The sequence below is a fragment of the Stenella coeruleoalba genome, assembly GCF_951394435.1.
Source record: "Stenella coeruleoalba genome assembly, contig: scaffold_39, whole genome shotgun sequence".
Lineage (NCBI taxonomy): Eukaryota > Metazoa > Chordata > Mammalia > Artiodactyla > Delphinidae > Stenella > Stenella coeruleoalba.
In genome coordinates this window covers 2,177,942-2,205,333 of record NW_027646400.1, presented here as the reverse complement: position 1 = coordinate 2,205,333, position 27,392 = coordinate 2,177,942, and the positions used below count along the sequence as shown (strand labels likewise).

General features: G+C 43.7%; 1 long non-coding RNA gene across 40 annotated transcripts in view; it reads right to left on the bottom strand.

The window, feature by feature from the left end:
* LOC307181137 overlaps positions 1-27,392 on the bottom strand; it is a 3,028,377-nt gene that overhangs the window by 967,663 nt on the left and 2,033,322 nt on the right. Inside the window, exon 13 of one of the 40 annotated variants that reach the window (XR_013825963.1) lies at positions 8,224-8,304. The exons of the other annotated variants lie outside the window; for them this stretch is intronic. This is a non-coding gene — a long non-coding RNA (uncharacterized lncRNA). Of the gene's footprint in view, positions 1-8,223; positions 8,305-27,392 lie in introns of those variants that run through there. 40 annotated transcript variants of the gene reach the window in all.

The following is a 27,392-nucleotide window of genomic DNA, read 5'->3' as shown; positions in this document are numbered from 1 at the left end:
ATGAAATCTGTGTCATCAGGACCTTAGCAGCACAATGAGTGGATTCAGGTATGATGATTCTAACTGAAGTAAGTCACACAGAAAAAGAAACATCATAAGATATCAGTAATACACGGAATGTAAACTTGGCTACACAGGAACTGAATTCCAAAACAGAACAGGGTCTCAAATTTAGAAAACCAACTTATGCTTGCTTAAGGGTAAAGGTGAGTTGGGGTGCTGCATAAAACCAGAGATTGAAATGAGCACAGATAAAGTTCCTTAAGCCAAATATGGAATAGACAAGAGCTACTCCTTGCTCAACGAAATGGACTCAACACCCCATATTAAACGCCTAAGAATGTACCTGACTAGTAAGTATCTTAAAACCTATGGATTGTTATGTCTCCAAAAGAGAATCAAGCATGTGTACAGGGGCATAAACGCAGCAGTGATAGGATTGGAGAGGTTCGGTGAGCAAATGAAGACCCTTTGAAGTCATATTGCATGGTACCCATTCCACGGGTTTCAACTACCCAGGTTTTAGGTATTCTTCCTTCAGCTAAAACATGCATGTGGAACCCAAGTATGATCAACCATGTGAACGGGAGACGTGTTCAAATATATCTCAGTTTTCCTCCCCTGGTACTCGGGTGCAACATTCCAGACGCTTTACTAACACTCTCCCGACTTGGAGAGTCAGTCCCTTTAACCTCCTGTTTCGCCCAGTTTGCAATTTCTGCGGAAGATGAACAGGAATAGCGAGAACCAATGAGAGGCTAGCTGGAGGTGTCTGGACGGGCAAATTTAACTCTCATTTCCCACCAGGAAGAGGAAATAACCAAAGGCTCAGCGTGCCGTACCGGAACCAGATTAGGGCCTGAAGCCATCCTGCGGTGTTGCGGCCAGCTCAAAAGAAAGCGAGTTGAAGAAAGGAGCTCAGGGGCACTGTAATTCACAAACCTGCAGAGTTATAAATGACAGCTATCGTCCAAAAATAGACTGAAGTAAGGCTGCCAAGAGGACTTGAAAGCGGGGCAGAATTGCAGGAAACCGATTTCAGGAGGTAGACTGGAATTGCATTGAAAGCATAGGAAAAGAGGCAGAACGTCCACAATGATGCACTTGGCCAAAAAGGGCGTATGCGTTTTTTCCTGAATATATTCAGGAAAAAACGCATACGCCCTTTTTGGCCAACCAAGCAAGCTTGCAAAGGAAATCTGCACTACAATGAAGTCTCACTTCCCCCCGGTCAAAAGGGCCATCTGAAAAAAGTGTAAAATCCAGAAAGGCAGGACAGGCCATGGAGAACTGGGAGCCTTGTTATGCTGATGGGCGGGATGTAAATTGCCAACAACCACTCGGGAGAAGTGTATGGTGTTTCCTGAAACATCTAAAAAACAAAGCAACAGAACCTAGGGCACTTCCACTTATGGTCCTATAGCTTAGGGAAATTAAAATCAAAAAGACACAGCCACCCCAAAGTTTGGAACGGCTCTGTTTACAAGAACCTCGTTTACAGCACAAGTTCAACATCGCAGAAAGTGAAAAATGGATAAAGAAGTTGTGGTATTTACTTGCAAAGCAATATCACTCAGCAATGAAATCTGTGTCATCAGGCCCTTAGCAGCACAATGAGTGGATTCAGGTATGATGATTCTAACTGAAGTAAGTCACACAGAAAAAGAAACATCATAAGATATCAGTAATACACGGAATGTAAACTTGTCTACACAGGAACTGAATTACAGAACAGAACAGGGTCTCAAATTTAGAAAACCAACTTATGCTTGCTTAAGGGTAAAGGTGAGTTGGGGTGCTGCATAAAACCAGAGATTGAAATGAGCACAGATAAAGTTCCTTAAGCCAAATATGGAATAGACAAGAGCTACTCCTTGCTCAACGAAATGGACTCAACACCCCATATTAAACGCCTAAGAATGTACCTGACTAGTAAGTATCTTAAAACCTATGGATTGCTATGTCTCCAAAAGAGAATCAAGCGTGTGTACAGGGGCATAAACGCAGCAGTGATAGGATTGGAGAGGTTCGGTGAGCAAATGAAGACCCTTTGAAGTCATATTGCATGGTACCCATTACACGGGTCTCAACTCTCCAGGTTTAAGGTATTCTTCCTTCAGCTAAAACATGCATGTGGAACCCAAGTATGATCAACCATGTGAACGGGAGACGTGTTCAAATATGTCTCAGTTTTCCTCCCCTGGTACTCGGGTGCAACATTCCAGACGCTTTACTAACACTCTCCCCACTTGGAGAGTCAGCGCCTTTAACCTCCTGTTTGGCCCAGTTTGCAATTTCTGCGGAAGATGAACAGGAATAGCGAGAACCAATGAGAGGCTAGCTGGAGGTGTCTGGACGGGCAAATTTAACTCTCATTTCCCACCAGGAAGTGGAAATAACCAAAGGCTCAGCGTGCCGTACCGGAACCAGATTAGGTCCTGAAGCCATCCTGCGGTGTTGCGGCCAGCTCAAAAGAAAGCGAGTTGAAGAAAGGAGCTCAGGGGCACTGTAATTCACAAACCTGCAGAGTTATAAATGACAGCTATCGTCCAAAAATAGACTGAAGTAAGGCTGCCAAGAGGACTTGAAAGCGGGGCAGAATTGCAGGAAACCGATTTCAGGAGGTAGACTGGAATTGCATTGAAAGCATAGGAAAAGAGGCAGAACGTCCACAATGATGCACTTGGCCAAAAAGGGCGTATGCGTTTTTTCCTGAATATATTCAGGAAAAAACGCATACGCCCTTTTTGGCCAACCAAGCAAGCTTGCAAAGGAAATCTGCACTACAATGAAGTCTCACTTCCCCTCGGTCAAAAGGGCCATCTGAAAAAAGTGTAAAATCCAGAAAGGCAGGACAGGCCATGGAGAACTGGGAGCCTTGTTATGCTGATGGGCGGGATGTAAATTGCCAACAACCACTCGGGAGAAGTGTATGGTGTTTCCTGAAACATCTAAAAAACAAAGCAACAGAACCTAGGGCACTTCCACTTATGGTCCTATAGCTTAGGGAAATTAAAATCAAAAAGACACAGCCACCCCAAAGTTTGGAACGGCTCTGTTTACAAGAACCTCGTTTACAGTACAAGTTCAACATCGCAGAAAGTGAAAAATGGATAAAGAAGTTGTGGTATTTACTTACAAAGCAATATCACTCAGCAATGAAATCTGTGTCATCAGGCCCGTAGCAGCACAATGAGTGGATTCAGGTATGATGATTCTAACTGAAGTAAGTCACACAGAAAAAGAAACATCATAAGATATCAGTAATACACGGAATGTAAACTTGGCTACACAGGAACTGAATTACAGAACAGAACAGGGTCTAAAATTTAGAAAACCAACTTATGCTTGCTTAAGGGTAAAGGTGAGTTGGGGTGCTGCATAAAACCAGAGATTGAAATGAGCACAGATAAAGTTCCTTAATTCAAATATGGAATAGACAAGAGCTACACCTTGCTCAACGAAATGGACTCAACACCGCATATTAAACGCCTAAGAATGTACCTGACTAGTAAGTATCTTAAAACCTATGGATTGCTATGTCTCCGAAAGAGAATCAAGCATGTGTACAGGGGCATAAACGCAGCAGTGATAGGATTGGAGAGGTTCGGTGAGCAAATGAAGACCCTTTGAAGTCATATTGCATGGTACCCATTCCTCGGGTTTCAACTACCCAGGTTTAAGGTATTCTTCCTTCAGCTAAAACATGCATGTGGAACCTAGAGTATGATCAACCATGTGATCGGGAGACGTGTTCAAATATGTCTCAGTTTTGGTACCCTGGTACTCGGGTGCAACATTCCAGACGCTTTACTAACACTCTCCCGACTTGGAGAGTCAGTCCCTTTAACCTCCTGTTTGGACCAGTTTGCAAATTCTGCGGAAGATGAACAGGAATAGCGAGAACCAATGAGAGGCTAGCTGGAGGTGTCTGGACGGGCAAATTTAACTCTCATTTCCAACCAGGAAGAGGAATTAACCAAAGGCTCAGCCTGCCGTGCCGGAACCAGATTAGGGCCTGAAGCCATCCTGCGGTGTTGCGGCCAGGTCACAAGAAAGCGAGTTGAAGAAAGGAGCTCAGGGGCACTGTAATTTACAAACCTGCAGAGTTATAAATGACAGCTATCATCCAAAAATAGACTGAAGTAAGGCTGCCAAGAGGACTTGAAAGCAGGGCAGAATTGCAGGAAACCGATTTCAGGAGGTAGACTGGAATTGCATTGAAAGCATAGGAAAAGAGGCAGAACGTCCACAATGATGCACTTGGCCAAAAAGGGCGTATGCGTTTTTTCCTGAATATATTCAGGAAAAAACGCATACGCCCTTTTTGGCCAACCAAGCAAGCTTGCAAAGGAAATCTGCACTACAATGAAGTCTCACTTCCCCCCGGTCAAAAGGGCCATCTGAAAAAAGTGTAAAATCCAGAAAGGCAGGACAGGCCATGGAGAACTGGGAGCCTTGTTATGCTGATGGGCGGGATGTAAATTGCCAACAACCACTCGGGAGAAGTGTATGGTGTTTCCTGAAACATCTAAAAAACAAAGCAACAGAACCTAGGGCACTTGCACTTATGGTCCTATAGCTTAGGGAAATTAAAATGAAAAAGACACAGCCACCCCAAAGTTTGGAACGGCTCTGTTTACAAGAACCTCGTTTACAGCACAAGTTCAACATCGTAGAAAGTGAAAAATGGATAAAGAAGTTGTGGTATTTACTTGCAAAGCAATATCACTCAGCAATGAAATCTGTGTCATCAGGCCCTTAGCAGCACAATGAGTGGATTCAGGTATGATGATTCTAACTGAAGTAAGTCACACAGAAAAAGAAACATCATAAGATATCAGTAATACACGGAATGTAAACTTGTCTACACAGGAACTGAATTACAGAACAGAACAGGGTCTCAAATTTAGAAAACCAACTTATGCTTGCTTAAGGGTAAAGGTGAGTTGGGGTGCTGAATAAAACCAGAGATTGAAATGAGCACAGATAAAGTTCCTTAAGCCAAATATGGAATAGACAAGAGCTACTCCTTGCTCAACGAAATGAACTCAACACCCCATATTAAACGCCTAAGAATGTACCTGACTAGTAAGTATCTTAAAACCTATGGATTGCTATGTCTCCAAAAGAGAATCAAGCATGTGTACAGGGGCATAAACGCAGCAGTGATAGGATTGGAGAGGTTCGGTGAGCAAATGAAGACCCTTTGAAGTCATATTGCATGGTACCCATTACACGGGTCTCAACTCTCCAGGTTTAAGGTATTCTTCCTTCAGCTAAAACATGCATGTGGAACCCAAGTATGATCAACCATGTGAACGGGAGATGTGTTCAAATATGTCTCAGTTTTCCTCCCCTGGTACTCGGGTGCAACATTCCAGACGCTTTACTAACACTCTCCCCACTTGGAGAGTCAGCGCCTTTAACCTCCTGTTTGGCCCAGTTTGCAATTTCTGCGGAAGATGAACAGGAATAGCGAGAACCAATGAGAGGCTAGCTGGAGGTGTCTGGACGGGCAAATTTAACTCTCATTTCCCACCAGGAAGTGGAAATAACCAAAGGCTCAGCGTGCCGTACCGGAACCAGATTAGGTCCTGAAGCCATCCTGCGGTGTTGCGGCCAGCTCAAAAGAAAGCGAGTTGAAGAAAGGAGCTCAGGGGCACTGTAATTCACAAACCTGCAGAGTTATAAATGACAGCTATCGTCCAAAAATAGACTGAAGTAAGGCTGCCAAGAGGACTTGAAAGCGGGGCAGAATTGCAGGAAACCGATTTCAGGAGGTAGACTGGAATTGCATTGAAAGCATAGGAAAAGAGGCAGAACGTCCACAATGATGCACTTGGCCAAAAAGGGCGTATGCGTTTTTTCCTGAATATATTCAGGAAAAAACGCATACGCCCTTTTTGGCCAACCAAGCAAGCTTGCAAAGGAAATCTGCACTACAATGAAGTCTCACTTCCCCTCGGTCAAAAGGGCCATCTGAAAAAAGTGTAAAATCCAGAAAGGCAGGACAGGCCATGGAGAACTGGGAGCCTTGTTATGCTGATGGGCGGGATGTAAATTGCCAACAACCACTTGGGAGAAGTGTATGGTGTTTCCTGAAACATCTAAAAAACAAAGCAACAGAACCTAGGGCACTTCCACTTATGGTCCTATAGCTTAGGGAAATTAAAATCAAAAAGACACAGCCACCCCAAAGTTTGGAACGGCTCTGTTTACAAGAACCTCGTTTACAGTACAAGTTCAACATCACAGAAAGTGAAAAATGGATAAAGAAGTTGTGGTATTTACTTACAAAGCAATATCACTCAGCAATGAAATCTGTGTCATCAGGCCCGTAGCAGCACAATGAGTGGATTCAGGTATGATGATTCTAACTGAAGTAAGTCACACAGAAAAAGAAACATCATAAGATATCAGTAATACACGGAATGTAAACTTGGCTACACAGGAACTGAATTACAGAACAGAACAGGGACTCAAATTTAGAAAACCAACTTATGCTTGCTTAAGGGTAAAGGTGAGTTGGGGTGCTGCATAAAACCAGAGATTGAAATGAGCACAGATAAAGTTCCTTAAGTCAAATATGGAATAGACAAGAGCTACTCCTTGCTCAACGAAATGGACTCAACACCGCATATTAAACGCCTAAGAATGTACCTGACTAGTAAGTATCTTAAAACCTATGGATTGCTATGTCTCCGAAAGAGAATCAAGCATGTGTACAGGGGCATAAACGCAGCAGTGATAGGATTGGAGAGGTTCGGTGAGCCAATGAAGACCCTTTGAAGTCATATTGCATGGTACCCATTCCACGGGTTTCAACTACCCATGTTTAAGGTATTCTTCCTTCAGCTAAAACATGCATGTGGAACCTAGAGTATGATCAACCATGTGATCGGGAGACGTGTTCAAATATGTCTCAGTTTTCATACCCTGGTACTCGGGTGCAACATTCCAGACGCTTTACTAACACTCTCCCGACTTGGAGAGTCAGTCCCTTTAACCTCCTGTTTGGCCCAGTTTGCAATTTCTGCGGAAGATGAACAGGAATAGCGAGAACCAATGAGAGGCTAGCTGGAGGTGTCTGGACGGGCAAATTTAACTCTCATTTCCCACCAGGAAGAGGAATTAACCAAAGGCTCAGCGTGCCGTGCCGGAACCAGATTAGGGCCTGAAGCCATCCTGCGGTGTTGCGGCCAGGTCACAAGAAAGCGAGTTGAAGAAAGGAGCTCAGGGGCACTGTAATTCACAAACCTGCAGAGTTATAAATGACAGCTATCATCCAAAAATAGACTGAAGTAAGGCTGCCAAGAGGACTTGAAAGCGGGGCAGAATTGCAGGAAACCGATTTCAGGAGGTAGACTGGAATTGCATTGAAAGCATAGGAAAAGAGGCAGAACGTCCACAATGATGCACTTGGCCAAAAAGGGCGTATGCGTTTTTTCCTGAATATATTCAGGAAAAAACGCGTACGACCTTTTTGGCCAACCAAGCAAGCTTGCAAAGGAAATCTGCAGTACAATGAAGTCTCACTTCCCCCCGGTCAAAAGGGCCATCTGAAAAAAGTGTAAAATCCAGAAAGGCAGGACAGGCCATGGAGAACTGGGAGTCTTGTTATGCTGATGGGCGGGATGTAAAAACGCATACGCCCTTTTTGGCCAACCAAGCAAGCTTGCAAAGGAAATCTGCACTACAGTGAAGTCTCACTTCCCCCCGGTCAAAAGGGCCATCTGAAAAAAGTGTAAAATCCAGAAAGGCAGGACAGGCCATGGAGAACTGGGAGTCTTGTTATGCTGATGGGCGGGATGTAAAAACGCATACGCCCTTTTTGGCCAACCAAGCAAGCTTGCAAAGGAAATCTGCACTACAGTGAAGTCTCACTTCCCCCCGGTCAAAAGGGCCATCTGAAAAAAGTGTAAAATCCAGAAAGGCAGGACAGGCCATGGAGAACTGGGAGCCTTGTTATGCTGATGGGCGGGATGTAAATTGCCAACAACCACTCAGGAGAAGTTTATGGTGTTTCCTGAAACATCTAAAAAACAAAGCAACAGAACCTAGGGCACTTCCACTTATGGTCCTATAGCTTAGGGAAATTAAAATAAAAAAGACACAGCCACCCCAAAGTTTGGAATGGCTCTGTTTACAAGAACCTCGTTTACAGTACAAGTTCAACATCGCAGAAAGTGAAAAATGGATAAAGAAGTTGTGGTATTTACTTACAAAGCAATATCACTCAGCAATGAAATCTGTGTCATCAGGCCCTTAACAGCACAATGAGTGGATTCAGGTATGATGATTCTAACTGAAATAAGTCACACAGAAAAAGAAACATCATAAGATATCTGTAATACACGGAATGTAAACTTGGCTACACAGGAACTGAATTACAGAACAGAACAGGGTCTCAAATTTAGAAAACCAACTTATGCTTGCTTAAGGGGAAAGGTGAGTTGGGGTGCTGCATAAAACCAGAGATTGAAATGAGCACAGATAAAGTTCCTTAAGCCAAATATGGAATAGACAAGAGCTACTCCTTGCTCAATGAAATGGACTCAAAACCCCATATTAAACCCCTAAGAATGTACCTGACTAGTAAGTATCTTAAAACCTATGGATTGCTATGTCTCCAAAAGAGAATCAAGCGTGTGTACAGGGGAATAAACGCAGCAGTGATAGGATTGGAGAGGTTCGGTGAGCAAATGAAGACCCTTTGAAGTCATATTGCATGGTACCCATTCCACGGGTTTCAACTACCCAGGTTTAAGGTATTCTTCCTTCAGCTAAAACATGCATGTGGAACCCAGAGTATGATCAAGCATGTGAACGGGAGACGTCTTCAAATATGTCTCATTTTTCCTCCCCTGGTACTCGGGTGCAACATTCCAGACGCTTTACTAACACTCTCCCGACTTGGAGAGTCAGTCCCTTTAACCTCCTGTTTGGCCCAGTTTGCAATTTCTGCGGAAGATGAACAGGAATAGCGAGAACCAATGAGAGGCTAGCTGGAGGTGTCTGGACGGGCAAATTTAACTCTCATTTCCCACCAGGAAGAGGAATTAACCAAAGGCTCAGCGTGCCATGCCGGAACCAGATTAGGTCCTGAAGCCATCCTGCGGTGTTGCGGCCAGGTCACAAGAAAGCGAGGTGAAGAAAGGAGCTCAGGGGCACTGTAATTCACAAACCTGCAGAGTTATAAATGACAGCTATCGTCCAAAAATAGACTGAAGTAAGGCTGCCAAGAGGACTTGAAAGCGGGGCAGAATTGCAGGAAACCGATTTCAGGAGGTAGACTGGAATTGCATTGAAAGCATAGGAAAAGAGGCAGAACGTCCACAATGATGCACTTGGCCAAAAACGTAGGAAAAAACGCATACGCCCTTTTTGGCCAACCAAGCAAGCTTGCAAAGGAAATCTGCACTACAATGAAGTCTCACTTCCCCCCGGTCAAAAGGGCCATCTGAAAAAAGTGTAAAATCCAGAAAGGCAGGACAGGCCATGGAGAACTGGGAGCCTTGTTATGCTGATGGGCGGGATGTAAATTGCCAACAGACACTCGGGAGAAGTGTATGGTGTTTCCTGAAACATCTAAAAAACAAAGCAACAGAGCCTAGGGCACTGCCACTTATGGTCCTATAGCTTAGGGAAATTAAAATCAAAAAGACACAGCCACCCCAAAGTTTGGGACGCCTCTGTTTACAAGAACCTCGTTTACAGTACAAGTTCAACATCGCAGAAAGTGAAAAATGGATAAAGAAGTTGTGGTATTTACTTACAAAGCAATATCACTCAGCAATGAATTCTATGTCATCAGGCCCTTAGCATCACAATGAGTGGATTCAGGTATGATGATTCTAACTGAAATAAGTCACACAGAAAAAGAAACATCATAAGATATCAGTAATACACGGAATGTAAACTTGGCTACACAGGAACTGAATTCCAAAACAGAACAGGGTCTCAAATTTAGAAAACCAACTTATGCTTGCTTAAGGGGAAAGGTGAGTTGGGTTGCTGCATAAAACCAGAGATTGAAATGAGCACAGATAAAGTTCCTTAAGCCAAATATGGAATAGACAAGAGCTACTCCTTGCTCAACGAAATGGACTCAACACCGCATATTAAACGCCTAAGAATGTACCTGACTAGTAAGTATCTTAAAACCTATGGATTGCTATGTCTCCAAAAGAGAATCAAGCATGTGTACAGGGGCATAAACGCAGCAGTGATAGGATTGGAGAGGTTCGGTGAGCAAATGAAGACCCTTTGAAGTCATATTGCATGGTACCCATTCTACGGGTTTCAACTACCCAGGTTTTAGGTATTCTTCCTTCAGCTAAAACATGCATGTGGAACCCAAGTATGATCAACCATGTGAACGGGAGACGTGTTCAAATATGTCTCAGTTTTCCTCCCCTGGTACTCGGGTGCAACATTCCAGACGCTTTACTAACACTCTCCCCACTTGGAGAGTCAGCGCCTTTAACCTCCTGTTTGGCCCAGTTTGCAATTTCTGCGGAAGATGAACAGGAATAGCGAGAACCAATGAGAGGCTAGCTGGAGGTGTCTGGACGGGCAAATTTAACTCTCATTTCCCACCAGGAAGAGGAAATAACCAAAGGCTCAGCGTGCCGTACCGGAACCAGATTAGGGCCTGAAGCCATCCTGCGGTGTTGCGGCCAGCTCAAAAGAAAGCGAGTTGAACAAAGGAGCTCAGGGGCACTGTAATTCACAAACCTGCAGAGTTATAAATGACAGCTATCGTCCAAAAATAGACTGAAGTAAGGCTGCCAAGAGGACTTGAAAGCGGGGCAGAATTGCAGGAAACCGATTTCAGGAGGTAGACTGGAATTGCATTGAAAGCATAGGAAAAGAGGCAGAACGTCCACAATGATGCACTTGGCCAAAAAGGGCGTATGCGTTTTTTCCTGAATATATTCAGGAAAAAACGCATACGCCCTTTTTGGCCAACCAAGCAAGCTTGCAAAGGAAATCTGCACTACAATGAAGTCTCACTTCCCCCCGGTCAAAAGGGCCATCTGAAAAAAGTGTAAAATCCAGAAAGGCAGGACAGGCCATGGAGAACTGGGAGCCTTGTTATGCTGATGGGCGGGATGTAAATTGCCAACAACCACTCGGGAGAAGTGTGTGGTGTTTCCTGAAACATCTAAAAAACAAAGCAACAGAACCTAGGGCACTTCCACTTATGGTCCTATAGCTTAGGGAAATTAAAATCAAAAAGACACAGCCACCCCAAAGTTTGGAACGGCTCTGTTTACAAGAACCTCATTTACAGTACAAGTTCAACATCGCAGAAAGTGAAAAATGGATAAAGAATTTGTGGTATTCACTTACAAAGCAATATCACTCAGCAATGAAATCTATGTCATCAGGCCCTTAGCATCGCAATGAGTGGATTCAGGTATGATGATTCTAACTGAAATAAGTCACACAGAAAAAGAAACATCATAAGATATCACTAATACACGGAATGTAAACTTGGCTACACAGGAACTGCATTCCAAAACAGAACAGGGTCTCAAATTTAGAAAACCAACTTATGCTTGCTTAAGGGTAAAGGTGAGTTGGGGTGCTGCATAAAACCAGAGATTGAAATGAGCACAGATAAAGTTCCTTAAGCCAAATATGGAATAGACAAGAGCTACTCCTTGCTCTACGAAATGGACTCAACACCGCATATTAAACGCCTAAGAATGTACCTGACTAGTAAGTATCTTAAAACCTATGGATTGCTATGTCTCCAAAAGAGAATCAAGCATGTGTACAGGGGCATAAACGCAGCAGTGATAGGATTGGAGAGGTTCGGTGAGCAAATGAAGACCCTTTGAAGTCATATTGCATGGTACCCATTACACGGGTTTCAACTACCCAGGTTTAAGGTATTCTTCCTTCAGCTAAAACATGCATGTGGAACCTAGAGTATGATCAACCATGTGATCGGGAGACGTGTTCAAATATGTCTCAGTTTTCGTACCCTGGTACTTGGGTGCAACATTCCAGACGCTTTACTAACACTCTCCCGACTTGGAGAGTCAGTCCCTTTAACCTCCTGTTTGGCCCAGTTTGCAATTTCTGCGGAAGATGAACAGGAATAGCGAGAACCAATGAGAGGCTAGCTGGAGGTGTCTGGACGGGCAAATTTAACTCTCATTTCCCACCAGGAAGAGGAATTAACCAAAGGCTCAGCGTGCCATGCCGGAACCAGATTAGGTCCTGAAGCCATCCTGCGGTGTTGCGGCCAGGTCACAAGAAAGCGAGTTGAAGAAAGGAGCTCAGGGCCACTGTAATTCACAAACCTGCAGAGTTATAAATGACAGCTATCGTCCAAAAATAGACTGAAGTAAGGCTGCCAAGAGGACTTGAAAGCGGGGCAGAATTGCAGGAAACCGATTTCAGGAGGTAGACTGGAATTGCATTGAAAGCATAGGAAAAGAGGCAGAACGTCCACAATGATGCACTTGGCCAAAAAGGGCGTATGCGTTTTTTCCTGAATATATTCAGGAAAAAACGCATACGCCCTTTTTGGCCAACCAAGCAAGCTTGCAAAGGAAATCTGCACTACAATGAAGTCTCACTTCCCCCCGGTCAAAAGGGCCATCTGAAAAAAGTGTAAAATCCATAAAGGCAACAGGCCATTGAGAACTGGGAGCCTTGTTATGCTGATGGGCGGGATGTAAATTGCCAACAGACACTTGGGAGAAGTGTATGGTGTTTCCTGAAACATCTAAAAAACAAAGCAACAGAGCCTAGGGCACTTCCACTTATGGTCCTATAGCTTAGGGAAATTAAAATCAAAAAGACACAGCCACCCCAAAGTCTGGAACGGCTCTGTTTACAAGAACCTCGTTTACAGTACAAGTTCAACATCGCAGAAAGTGAAAAATGGATAAAGAAGTTGTGGTATTCACTTACAAAGCAATATCACTCAGCAATGAAATCTATGTCATCAGGCCCTTAGCATCGCAATGAGTGGATTCAGGTATGATGATTCTAACTGAAATAAGTCACACAGAAAAAGAAACATCATAAGATATCACTAATACACGGAATGTAAACTTGCCTACACAGGAACTGAATTACAGAACAGAACAGGGTCTCAAATTTAGAAAACCAACTTATGCTTGCTTAAGGGTAAAGGTGAGTTGGGGTGCTGCATAAAACCAGAGATTGAAATGAGCACAGATAAAGTTCCTTAAGCCAAATATGGAATAGACAAGAGCTACTCCTTGCTCAACGAAATGGACTCAACACCCCATATTAAACGCCTAAGAATGTTCCTGACTAGTAAGTATCTTAAAACCTATGGATTGCTATGTCTCCGAAAGAGAATCAAGCATGTGTACAGGGGCATAAACGCAGCAGTGATAGGATTGGAGAGGTTCGGTGAGCAAATGAAGACCCTTTGAAGTCATATTGCATGGTACCCATTACACGGGTCTTAACTCTCCAGGTTTAAGGTATTCTTCCTTCAGCTAAAACATGCATGTGGAACCCAAGTATGATCAACCATGTGAACGGGAGACGTGTTCAAATATGTCTCAGTTTTCCTCCCCTGGTACTCGGGTGCAACATTCCAGACGCTTTACTAACACTCTCCCCACTTGGAGAGTCAGCGCCTTTAACCTCCTGTTTGGCCCAGTTTGCAATTTCTGCGGAAGATGAACAGGAATAGCGAGAACCAATGAGAGGCTAGCTGGAGGTGTCTGGACGGGCAAATTTAACTCTCATTTCCCACCAGGAAGAGGAAATAACCAAAGGCTCAGCGTGCCGTACCGGAACCAGATTAGGGCCTGAAGCCATCCTGCGGTGTTGCGGCCAGCTCAAAAGAAAGCGAGTTGAACAAAGGAGCTCAGGGGCACTGTAATTCACAAACCTGCAGAGTTATAAATGACAGCTATCGTCCAAAAATAGACTGAAGTAAGGCTGCCAAGAGGACTTGAAAGCGGGGCAGAATTGCAGGAAACCGATTTCAGGAGGTAGACTGGAATTGCATTGAAAGCATAGGAAAAGAGGCAGAACGTCCACAATGATGCACTTGGCCAAAAAGGGCGTATGCGTTTTTTCCTGAATATATTCAGGAAAAAACGCATACGCCCTTTTTGGCCAACCAAGCAAGCTTGCAAAGGAAATCTGCACTACAATGAAGTCTCACTTCCCCCCGGTCAAAAGGGCCATCTGAAAAAAGTGTAAAATCCAGAAAGGCAGGACAGGCCATGGAGAACTGGGAGCCTTGTTATGCTGATGGGCGGGATGTAAATTGCCAACAACCACTCGGGAGAAGTGTATGGTGTTTCCTGAAACATCTAAAAAACAAAGCAACAGAACCTAGGGCACTTCCACTTATGGTCCTATAGCTTAGGGAAATTAAAATCAAAAAGACACAGCCACCCCAAAGTTTGGAACGGCTCTGTTTACAAGAACCTCATTTACAGTACAAGTTCAACATCGCAGAAAGTGAAAAATGGATAAAGAATTTGTGGTATTCACTTACAAAGCAATATCACTCAGCAATGAAATCTATGTCATCAGGCCCTTAGCATCGCAATGAGTGGATTCAGGTATGATGATTCTAACTGAAATAAGTCACACAGAAAAAGAAACATCATAAGATATCACTAATACACGGAATGTAAACTTGGCTACACAGGAACTGCATTCCAAAACAGAACAGGGTCTCAAATTTAGAAAACCAACTTATGCTTGCTTAAGGGTAAAGGTGAGTTGGGGTGCTGCATAAAACCAGAGATTGAAATGAGCACAGATAAAGTTCTTTAAGCCAAATATGGAATAGACAAGAGCTACTCCTTGCTCTACGAAATGGACTCAACACCGCATATTAAACGCCTAAGAATGTACCTGACTAGTAAGTATCGTAAAACCTATGGATTGCTATGTCTCCGAAAGAGAATCAAGCATGTGTACAGGGGCATAAACGCAGCAGTGATAGGATTGGAGAGGTTCGGTGAGCAAATGAAGACCCTTTGAAGTCATATTGCATGGTACCCATTACACGGGTTTCAACTACCCAGGTTTAAGGTATTCTTCCTTCAGCTAAAACATGCATGTGGAACCTAGAGTATGATCAACCATGTGATCGGGAGACGTGTTCAAATATGTCTCAGTTTTCGTACCCTGGTACTTGGGTGCAACATTCCAGACGCTTTACTAACACTCTCCCGACTTGGAGAGTCAGTCCCTTTAACCTCCTGTTTGGCCCAGTTTGCAATTTCTGCGGAAGATGAACAGGAATAGCGAGAACCAATGAGAGGCTAGCTGGAGGTGTCTGGACGGGCAAATTTAACTCTCATTTCCCACCAGGAAGAGGAATTAACCAAAGGCTCAGCGTGCCATGCCGGAACCAGATTAGGTCCTGAAGCCATCCTGCGGTGTTGCGGCCAGGTCACAAGAAAGCGAGTTGAAGAAAGGAGCTCAGGGCCACTGTAATTCACAAACCTGCAGAGTTATAAATGACAGCTATCGTCCAAAAATAGACTGAAGTAAGGCTGCCAAGAGGACTTGAAAGCGGGGCAGAATTGCAGGAAACCGATTTCAGGAGGTAGACTGGAATTGCATTGAAAGCATAGGAAAAGAGGCAGAACGTCCACAATGATGCACTTGGCCAAAAAGGGCGTATGCGTTTTTTCCTGAATATATTCAGGAAAAAACGCATACGCCCTTTTTGGCCAACCAAGCAAGCTTGCAAAGGAAATCTGCACTACAATGAAGTCTCACTTCCCCCCGGTCAAAAGGGCCATCTGAAAAAAGTGTAAAATCCATAAAGGCAACAGGCCATGGAGAACTGGGAGCCTTGTTATGCTGATGGGCGGGATGTAAATTGCCAACAGACACTTGGGAGAAGTGTATGGTGTTTCCTGAAACATCTAAAAAACAAAGCAACAGAGCCTAGGGCACTTCCACTTATGGTCCTATAGCTTAGGGAAATTAAAATCAAAAAGACACAGCCACCCCAAAGTCTGGAACGGCTCTGTTTACAAGAACCTCGTTTACAGTACAAGTTCAACATCGCAGAAAGTGAAAAATGGATAAAGAAGTTGTGGTATTCACTTACAAAGCAATATCACTCAGCAATGAAATCTATGTCATCAGGCCCTTAGCAGCACAATGAGTGGATTCAGGTATGATGATTCTAACTGAAATAAGTCACACAGAAAAAGAAACATCATAAGATATCACTAATACACGGAATGTAAACTTGGCTACACAGGAACTGAATTACAGAACAGAACAGGGTCTCAAATTTAGAAAACCAACTTATGCTTGCTTAAGGGTAAAGGTGAGTTGGGGTGCTGCATAAAACCAGAGATTGAAATGAGCACAGATAAAGTTCCTTAAGCCAAATATGGAATAGACAAGAGCTACTCCTTGCTCAACGAAATGGACTCAACACCCCATATTAAACGCCTAAGAATGTTCCTGACTAGTAAGTATCTTAAAACCTATGGATTGCTATGTCTCCGAAAGAGAATCAAGCATGTGTACAGGGGCATAAACGCAGCAGTGATAGGATTGGAGAGGTTCGGTGAGCAAATGAAGACCCTTTGAAGTCATATTGCATGGTACCCATTACACGGGTCTTAACTCTCCAGGTTTAAGGTATTCTTCCTTCAGCTAAAACATGCATGTGGAACCCAAGTATGATCAACCATGTGAACGGGAGACGTGTTCAAATATGTCTCAGTTTTCCTCCCCTGGTACTCGGGTGCAACATTCCAGACGCTTTACTAACACTCTCCCCACTTGGAGAGTCAGCGCCTTTAACCTCCTGTTTGGCCCAGTTTGCAATTTCTGCGGAAGATGAACAGGAATAGCGAGAACCAATGAGAGGCTAGCTGGAGGTGTCTGGACGGGCAAATTTAACTCTCATTTCCCACCAGGAAGAGGAAATAACCAAAGGCTCAGCGTGCCGTACCAGAACCAGATTAGGGCCTGAAGCCATCCTGCGGTGTTGCGGCCAGCTCAAAAGAAAGCGAGTTGAACAAAGGAGCTCAGGGGCACTGTAATTCACAAACCTGCAGAGTTATAAATGACAGCTATCGTCCAAAAATAGACTGAAGTAAGGCTGCCAAGAGGACTTGAAAGCGGGGCAGAATTGCAGGAAACCGATTTCAGGAGGTAGACTGGAATTGCATTGAAAGCATAGGAAAAGAGGCAGAACGTCCACAATGATGCACTTGGCCAAAAAGGGCGTATGCGTTTTTTCCTGAATATATTCAGGAAAAAACGCATACGCCCTTTTTGGCCAACCAAGCAAGCTTGCAAAGGAAATCTGCACTACAATGAAGTCTCACTTCCCCCCGGTCAAAAGGGCCATCTGAAAAAAGTGTAAAATCCAGAAAGGCAGGACAGGCCATGGAGAACTGGGAGCCTTGTTATGCTGATGGGCGGGATGTAAATTGCCAACAACCACTCGGGAGAAGTGTATGGTGTTTCCTGAAACATCTAAAAAACAAAGCAACAGAACCTAGGGCACTTCCACTTATGGTCCTATAGCTTAGGGAAATTAAAATCAAAAAGACACAGCCACCCCAAAGTTTGGAACGGCTCTGTTTACAAGAACCTCATTTACAGTACAAGTTCAACATCGCAGAAAGTGAAAAATGGATAAAGAATTTGTGGTATTCACTTACAAAGCAATATCACTCAGCAATGAAATCTATGTCATCAGGCCCTTAGCATCGCAATGAGTGGATTCAGGTATGATGATTCTAACTGAAATAAGTCACACAGAAAAAGAAACATCATAAGATATCACTAATACACGGAATGTAAACTTGGCTACACAGGAACTGCATTCCAAAACAGAACAGGGTCTCAAATTTAGAAAACCAACTTATGCTTGCTTAAGGGTAAAGGTGAGTTGGGGTGCTGCATAAAACCAGAGATTGAAATGAGCACAGATAAAGTTCCTTAAGCCAAATATGGAATAGACAAGAGCTACTCCTTGCTCTACGAAATGGACTCAACACCGCATATTAAACGCCTAAGAATGTACCTGACTAGTAAGTATCTTAAAACCTATGGATTGCTATGTCTCCGAAAGAGAATCAAGCATGTGTACAGGGGCATAAACGCAGCAGTGATAGGATTGGAGAGGTTCGGTGAGCAAATGAAGACCCTTTGAAGTCATATTGCATGGTACCCATTACACGGGTTTCAACTACCCAGGTTTAAGGTATTCTTCCTTCAGCTAAAACATGCATGTGGAACCTAGAGTATGATCAACCATGTGATCGGGAGACGTGTTCAAATATGTCTCAGTTTTCGTACCCTGGTACTTGGGTGCAACATTCCAGACGCTTTACTAACACTCTCCCGACTTGGAGAGTCAGTCCCTTTAACCTCCTGTTTGGCCCAGTTTGCAATTTCTGCGGAAGATGAACAGGAATAGCGAGAACCAATGAGAGGCTAGCTGGAGGTGTCTGGACGGGCAAATTTAACTCTCATTTCCCACCAGGAAGAGGAATTAACCAAAGGCTCAACGTGCCATGCCGGAACCAGATTAGGTCCTGAAGTCATCCTGCGGTGTTGCGGCCAGCTCAAAAGAAAGCGAGTTGAAGAAAGGAGCTCAGGGCCACTGTAATTCACAAACCTGCAGAGTTATAAATGACAGCTATCGTCCAAAAATAGACTGAAGTAAGGCTGCCAAGAGGACTTGAAAGCGGGGCAGAATTGCAGGAAACCGATTTCAGGAGGTAGACTGGAATTGCATTGAAAGCATAGGAAAAGAGGCAGAACGTCCACAATGATGCACTTGGCCAAAAAGGGCGTATGCGTTTTTTCCTGAATATATTCAGGAAAAAACGCATACGCCCTTTTTGGCCAACCAAGCAAGCTTGCAAAGGAAATCTGCACTACAATGAAGTCTCACTTCCCCCCGGTCAAAAGGGCCATCTGAAAAAAGTGTAAAATCCATAAAGGCAACAGGCCATTGAGAACTGGGAGCCTTGTTATGCTGATGGGCGGGATGTAAATTGCCAACAACCACTCGGGAGAAGTGTATGGTGTTTCCTGAAACATCTAAAAAACAAAGCAACAGAGCCTAGGGCACTTCCACTTATGGTCCTATAGCTTAGGGAAATTAAAATCAAAAAGACACAGCCACCCCAAAGTCTGGAACAGCTCTGTTTACAAGAACCTCGTTTACAGTACAAGTTCAACATCGCAGAAAGTGAAAAATGGATAAAGAACTTGTGGTATTCACTTACAAAGCAATATCACTCAGCAATGAAATCTATGTCATCAGGCCCTTAGCATCGCAATGAGTGGATTCAGGTATGATGATTCTAACTGAAATAAGTCACACAGAAAAAGAAACATCATAAGATATCACTAATACACGGAATGTAAACTTGGCTACACAGGAACTGAATTACAGAACAGAACAGGGTCTCAAATTTAGAAAACCAACTTATGCTTGCTTAAGGGTAAAGGTGAGTTGGGGTGCTGCATAAAACCAGAGATTGAAATGAGCACAGATAAAGTTCCTTAAGCCAAATATGGAATAGACAAGAGCTACTCCTTGCTCAACGAAATGGACTCAACACCGCATATTAAACGCCTAAGAATGTACCTGACTAGTAAGTATCTTAAAACCTATGGATTGCTATGTCTCCGAAAGAGAATCAAGCATGTGTACAGGGGCATAAACGCAGCAGTGATAGGATTGGAGAGGTTCGGTGAGCAAATGAAGACCCTTTGAAGTCATATTGCATGGTACCCATTACACGGGTCTTAACTCTCCAGGTTTAAGGTATTCTTCCTTCAGCTAAAACATGCATGTGGAACCCAAGTATGATCAACCATGTGAACGGGAGACGTGTTCAAATATGTCTCAGTTTTCCTCCCCTGGTACTCGGGTGCAACATTCCAGACGCTTTACTAACACTCTCCCCACTTGGAGAGTCAGCGCCTTTAACCTCCTGTTTGGCCCAGTTTGCAATTTCTGCGGAAGATGAACAGGAATAGCGAGAACCAATGAGAGGCTAGCTGGAGGTGTCTGGACGGGCAAATTTAACTCTCATTTCCCACCAGGAAGAGGAAATAACCAAAGGCTCAGCGTGCCGTACCAGAACCAGATTAGGGCCTGAAGCCATCCTGCGGTGTTGCGGCCAGCTCAAAAGAAAGCGAGTTGAACAAAGGAGCTCAGGGGCACTGTAATTCACAAACCTGCAGAGTTATAAATGACAGCTATCGTCCAAAAATAGACTGAAGTAAGGCTGCCAAGAGGACTTGAAAGCGGGGCAGAATTGCAGGAAACCGATTTCAGGAGGTAGACTGGAATTGCATTGAAAGCATAGGAAAAGAGGCAGAACGTCCACAATGATGCACTTGGCCAAAAAGGGCGTATGCGTTTTTTCCTGAATATATTCAGGAAAAAACGCATACGCCCTTTTTGGCCAACCAAGCAAGCTTGCAAAGGAAATCTGCACTACAATGAAGTCTCACTTCCCCCCGGTCAAAAGGGCCATCTGAAAAAAGTGTAAAATCCAGAAAGGCAGGACAGGCCATGGAGAACTGGGAGCCTTGTTATGCTGATGGGCGGGATGTAATTTGCCAACAACCACTCGGGAGAAGTGTATGGTGTTTCCTGAAACATCTAAAAAACAAAGCAACAGAGCCTAGGGCACTTCCACTTATGACCCTATAGCTTAGGGAAATTAAAATCAAAAAGACACAGCCACACCAAAGTTTGGAACGGCTCTGTTTACAAGAACCTCGTTTACAGTACAAGTTCAACATCGCAGAAAGTGAAAAATGGATAAAGAAGTTGTGGTATTTACTTACAAAGCAATATCACTCAGCAATGAAATCTATGTCATCAGGCCCTTAGCATCACAATGAGTGGATTCAGGTATGATGATTCTAACTGAAGTAAGTCACACAGAAAAAGAAACATCATAAGATATCAGTAATACACGGAATGTAAACTTGGCTACACAGGAACTGAATTACAGAACAGAACAGGGTCTCAAATTTAGAAAACCAACTTATGCTTGCTTAAGGGGAAAGGTGAGTTGGGTTGCTGCATAAAACCAGAGATTGAAATGAGCACAGATAAAGTTCCTTAAGCCAAATATGGAATAGACAAGAGCTACTCCTTGCTCAACGAAATGGACTCAACACCGCATATTAAACGCCTAAGAATGTACCTGACTAGTAAGTATCTTAAAACCTATGGATTGCTATGTCTCCAAAAGAGAATCAAGCATGTGTACAGGGGCATAAACGCAGCAGTGATAGGATTGGAGAGGTTCGGTGAGCAAATGAAGACCCTTTGAAGTCATATTGCATGGTACCCATTACACGGGTCTTAACTCTCCAGGTTTAAGGTATTCTTCCTTCAGCTAAAACATGCATGTGGAACCCAAGTATGATCAACCATGTGAACGGGAGACGTGTTCAAATATGTCTCAGTTTTCCTCCCCTGGTACTCGGGTGCAACATTCCAGACGCTTTACTAACACTCTCCCCACTTGGAGAGTCAGCGCCTTTAACCTCCTGTTTGGCCCAGTTTGCAATTTCTGCGGAAGATGAACAGGAATAGCGAGAACCAATGAGAGGCTAGCTGGAGGTGTCTGGACGGGCAAATTTAACTCTCATTTCCCACCAGGAAGAGGAAATAACCAAAGGCTCAGCGTGCCGTACCAGAACCAGATTAGGGCCTGAAGCCATCCTGCGGTGTTGCGGCCAGCTCAAAAGAAAGCGAGTTGAACAAAGGAGCTCAGGGGCACTGTAATTCACAAACCTGCAGAGTTATAAATGACAGCTATCGTCCAAAAATAGACTGAAGTAAGGCTGCCAAGAGGACTTGAAAGCGGGGCAGAATTGCAGGAAACCGATTTCAGGAGGTAGACTGGAATTGCATTGAAAGCATAGGAAAAGAGGCAGAACGTCCACAATGATGCACTTGGCCAAAAACGTAGGAAAAAACGCATACGCCCTTTTTGGCCAACCAAGCAAGCTTGCAAAGGAAATCTGCACTACAATGAAGTCTCACTTCCCCCCGGTCAAAAGGGCCATCTGAAAAAAGTGTAAAATCCAGAAAGGCAGGACAGGCCATGGAGAACTGGGAGCCTTGTTATGCTGATGGGCGGGATGTAAATTGCCAACAACCACTCGGGAGAAGTGTATGGTGTTTCCTGAAACATCTAAAAAACAAAGCAACAGAACCTAGGGCACTGCCACTTATGGTCCTATAGCTTAGGGAAATTAAAATCAAAAAGACACAGCCACCCCAAAGTTTGGAACGGCTCTGTTTACAAGAACCTCATTTACAGTACAAGTTCAACATCGCAGAAAGTGAAAAATGGATAAAGAATTTGTGGTATTCACTTACAAAGCAATATCACTCAGCAATGAAATCTATGTCATCAGGCCCTTAGCATCGCAATGAGTGGATTCAGGTATGATGATTCTAACTGAAATAAGTCACACAGAAAAAGAAACATCATAAGATATCACTAATACACGGAATGTAAACTTGGCTACACAGGAACTGCATTCCAAAACAGAACAGGGTCTCAAATTTAGAAAACCAACTTATGCTTGCTTAAGGGTAAAGGTGAGTTGGGGTGCTGCATAAAACCAGAGATTGAAATGAGCACAGATAAAGTTCCTTAAGCCAAATATGGAATAGACAAGAGCTACTCCTTGCTCTACGAAATGGACTCAACACCGCATATTAAACGCCTAAGAATGTACCTGACTAGTAAGTATCTTAAAACCTATGGATTGCTATGTCTCCGAAAGAGAATCAAGCATGTGTACAGGGGCATAAACGCAGCAGTGATAGGATTGGAGAGGTTCGGTGAGCAAATGAAGACCCTTTGAAGTCATATTGCATGGTACCCATTACACGGGTTTCAACTACCCAGGTTTAAGGTATTCTTCCTTCAGTTAAAACATGCATGTGGAACCTAGAGTATGATCAACCATGTGATCGGGAGACGTGTTCAAATATGTCTCAGTTTTCGTACCCTGGTACTTGGGTGCAACATTCCAGACGCTTTACTAACACTCTCCCGACTTGGAGAGTCAGTCCCTTTAACCTCCTGTTTGGCCCAGTTTGCAATTTCTGCGGAAGATGAACAGGAATAGCGAGAACCAATGAGAGGCTAGCTGGAGGTGTCTGGACGGGCAAATTTAACTCTCATTTCCCACCAGGAAGAGGAATTAACCAAAGGCTCAGCGTGCCATGCCGGAACCAGATTAGGTCCTGAAGCCATCCTGCGGTGTTGCGGCCAGGTCACAAGAAAGCGAGTTGAAGAAAGGAGCTCAGGGCCACTGTAATTCACAAACCTGCAGAGTTATAAATGACAGCTATCGTCCAAAAATAGACTGAAGTAAGGCTGCCAAGAGGACTTGAAAGCGGGGCAGAATTGCAGGAAACCGATTTCAGGAGGTAGACTGGAATTGCATTGAAAGCATAGGAAAAGAGGCAGAACGTCCACAATGATGCACTTGGCCAAAAAGGGCGTATGCGTTTTTTCCTGAATATATTCAGGAAAAAACGCATACGCCCTTTTTGGCCAACCAAGCAAGCTTGCAAAGGAAATCTGCACTACAATGAAGTCTCACTTCCCCCCGGTCAAAAGGGCCATCTGAAAAAAGTGTAAAATCCATAAAGGCAACAGGCCATTGAGAACTGGGAGCCTTGTTATGCTGATGGGCGGGATGTAAATTGCCAACAGACACTTGGGAGAAGTGTATGGTGTTTCCTGAAACATCTAAAAAACAAAGCAACAGAGCCTAGGGCACTTCCACTTATGGTCCTATAGCTTAGGGAAATTAAAATCAAAAAGACACAGCCACCCCAAAGTCTGGAATGGCTCTGTTTACAAGAACCTCGTTTACAGTACAAGTTCAACATCGCAGAAAGTGAAAAATGGATAAAGAAGTTGTGGTATTCACTTACAAAGCAATATCACTCAGCAATGAAATCTATGTCATCAGGCCCTTAGCATCGCAATGAGTGGATTCAGGTATGATGATTCTAACTGAAATAAGTCACACAGAAAAAGAAACATCATAAGATATCACTAATACACGGAATGTAAACTTGCCTACACAGGAACTGAATTACAGAACAGAACAGGGTCTCAAATTTAGAAAACCAACTTATGCTTGCTTAAGGGTAAAGGTGAGTTGGGGTGCTGCATAAAACCAGAGATTGAAATGAGCACAGATAAAGTTCCTTAAGCCAAATATGGAATAGACAAGAGCTACTCCTTGCTCAACGAAATGGACTCAACACCCCATATTAAACGCCTAAGAATGTTCCTGACTAGTAAGTATCTTAAAACCTATGGATTGCTATGTCTCCGAAAGAGAATCAAGCATGTGTACAGGGGCATAAACGCAGCAGTGATAGGATTGGAGAGGTTCGGTGAGCAAATGAAGACCCTTTGAAGTCATATTGCATGGTACCCATTACACGGGTCTTAACTCTCCAGGTTTAAGGTATTCTTCCTTCAGCTAAAACATGCATGTGGAACCCAAGTATGATCAACCATGTGAACGGGAGACGTGTTCAAATATGTCTCAGTTTTCCTCCCCTGGTACTCGGGTGCAACATTCCAGACGCTTTACTAACACTCTCCCCACTTGGAGAGTCAGCGCCTTTAACCTCCTGTTTGGCCCAGTTTGCAATTTCTGCGGAAGATGAACAGGAATAGCGAGAACCAATGAGAGGCTAGCTGGAGGTGTCTGGACGGGCAAATTTAACTCTCATTTCCCACCAGGAAGAGGAAATAACCAAAGGCTCAGCGTGCCGTACCGGAACCAGATTAGGGCCTGAAGCCATCCTGCGGTGTTGCGGCCAGCTCAAAAGAAAGCGAGTTGAACAAAGGAGCTCAGGGGCACTGTAATTCACAAACCTGCAGAGTTATAAATGACAGCTATCGTCCAAAAATAGACTGAAGTAAGGCTGCCAAGAGGACTTGAAAGCGGGGCAGAATTACAGGAAACCGATTTCAGGAGGTAGACTGGAATTGCATTGAAAGCATAGGAAAAGAGGCAGAACGTCCACAATGATGCACTTGGCCAAAAAGGGCGTATGCGTTTTTTCCTGAATATATTCAGGAAAAAACGCATACGCCCTTTTTGGCCAACCAAGCAAGCTTGCAAAGGAAATCTGCACTACAATGAAGTCTCACTTCCCCCCGGTCAAAAGGGCCATCTGAAAAAAGTGTAAAATCCAGAAAGGCAGGACAGGCCATGGAGAACTGGGAGCCTTGTTATGCTGATGGGCGGGATGTAAATTGCCAACAACCACTCGGGAGAAGTGTATGGTGTTTCCTGAAACATCTAAAAAACAAAGCAACAGAACCTAGGGCACTTCCACTTATGGTCCTATAGCTTAGGGAAATTAAAATCAAAAAGACACAGCCACCCCAAAGTTTGGAACGGCTCTGTTTACAAGAACCTCATTTACAGTACAAGTTCAACATCGCAGAAAGTGAAAAATGGATAAAGAATTTGTGGTATTCACTTACAAAGCAATATCACTCAGCAATGAAATCTATGTCATCAGGCCCTTAGCATCGCAATGAGTGGATTCAGGTATGATGATTCTAACTGAAATAAGTCACACAGAAAAAGAAACATCATAAGATATCACTAATACACGGAATGTAAACTTGGCTACACAGGAACTGCATTCCAAAACAGAACAGGGTCTCAAATTTAGAAAACCAACTTATGCTTGCTTAAGGGTAAAGGTGAGTTGGGGTGCTGCATAAAACCAGAGATTGAAATGAGCACAGATAAAGTTCTTTAAGCCAAATATGGAATAGACAAGAGCTACTCCTTGCTCTACGAAATGGACTCAACACCGCATATTAAACGCCTAAGAATGTACCTGACTAGTAAGTATCTTAAAACCTATGGATTGCTATGTCTCCGAAAGAGAATCAAGCATGTGTACAGGGGCATAAACGCAGCAGTGATAGGATTGGAGAGGTTCGGTGAGCAAATGAAGACCCTTTGAAGTCATATTGCATGGTACCCATTACACGGGTTTCAACTACCCAGGTTTAAGGTATTCTTCCTTCAGCTAAAACATGCATGTGGAACCTAGAGTATGATCAACCATGTGATCGGGAGACGTGTTCAAATATGTCTCAGTTTTCGTACCCTGGTACTTGGGTGCAACATTCCAGACGCTTTACTAACACTCTCCCGACTTGGAGAGTCAGTCCCTTTAACCTCCTGTTTGGCCCAGTTTGCAATTTCTGCGGAAGATGAACAGGAATAGCGAGAACCAATGAGAGGCTAGCTGGAGGTGTCTGGACGGGCAAATTTAACTCTCATTTCCCACCAGGAAGAGGAATTAACCAAAGGCTCAGCGTGCCATGCCGGAACCAGATTAGGTCCTGAAGCCATCCTGCGGTGTTGCGGCCAGGTCACAAGAAAGCGAGTTGAAGAAAGGAGCTCAGGGCCACTGTAATTCACAAACCTGCAGAGTTATAAATGACAGCTATCGTCCAAAAATAGACTGAAGTAAGGCTGCCAAGAGGACTTGAAAGCGGGGCAGAATTGCAGGAAACCGATTTCAGGAGGTAGACTGGAATTGCATTGAAAGCATAGGAAAAGAGGCAGAACGTCCACAATGATGCACTTGGCCAAAAAGGGCGTATGCGTTTTTTCCTGAATATATTCAGGAAAAAACGCATACGCCCTTTTTGGCCAACCAAGCAAGCTTGCAAAGGAAATCTGCACTACAATGAAGTCTCACTTCCCCCCGGTCAAAAGGGCCATCTGAAAAAAGTGTAAAATCCATAAAGGCAACAGGCCATTGAGAACTGGGAGCCTTGTTATGCTGATGGGCGGGATGTAAATTGCCAACAGACACTTGGGAGAAGTGTATGGTGTTTCCTGAAACATCTAAAAAACAAAGCAACAGAGCCTAGGGCACTTCCACTTATGGGCCTATAGCTTAGGGAAATTAAAATCAAAAAGACACAGCCACCCCAAAGTCTGGAACGGCTCTGTTTACAAGAACCTCGTTTACAGTACAAGTTCAACATCGCAGAAAGTGAAAAATGGATAAAGAAGTTGTGGTATTCACTTACAAAGCAATATCACTCAGCAATGAAATCTATGTCATCAGGCCCTTAGCATCGCAATGAGTGGATTCAGGTATGATGATTCTAACTGAAATAAGTCAAACAGAAAAAGAAACATCATAAGATATCACTAATACACGGAATGTAAACTTGGCTACACAGGAACTGAATTACAGAACAGAACAGGGTCTCAAATTTAGAAAACCAACTTATGCTTGCTTAAGGGTAAAGGTGAGTTGGGGTGCTGCATAAAACCAGAGATTGAAATGAGCACAGATAAAG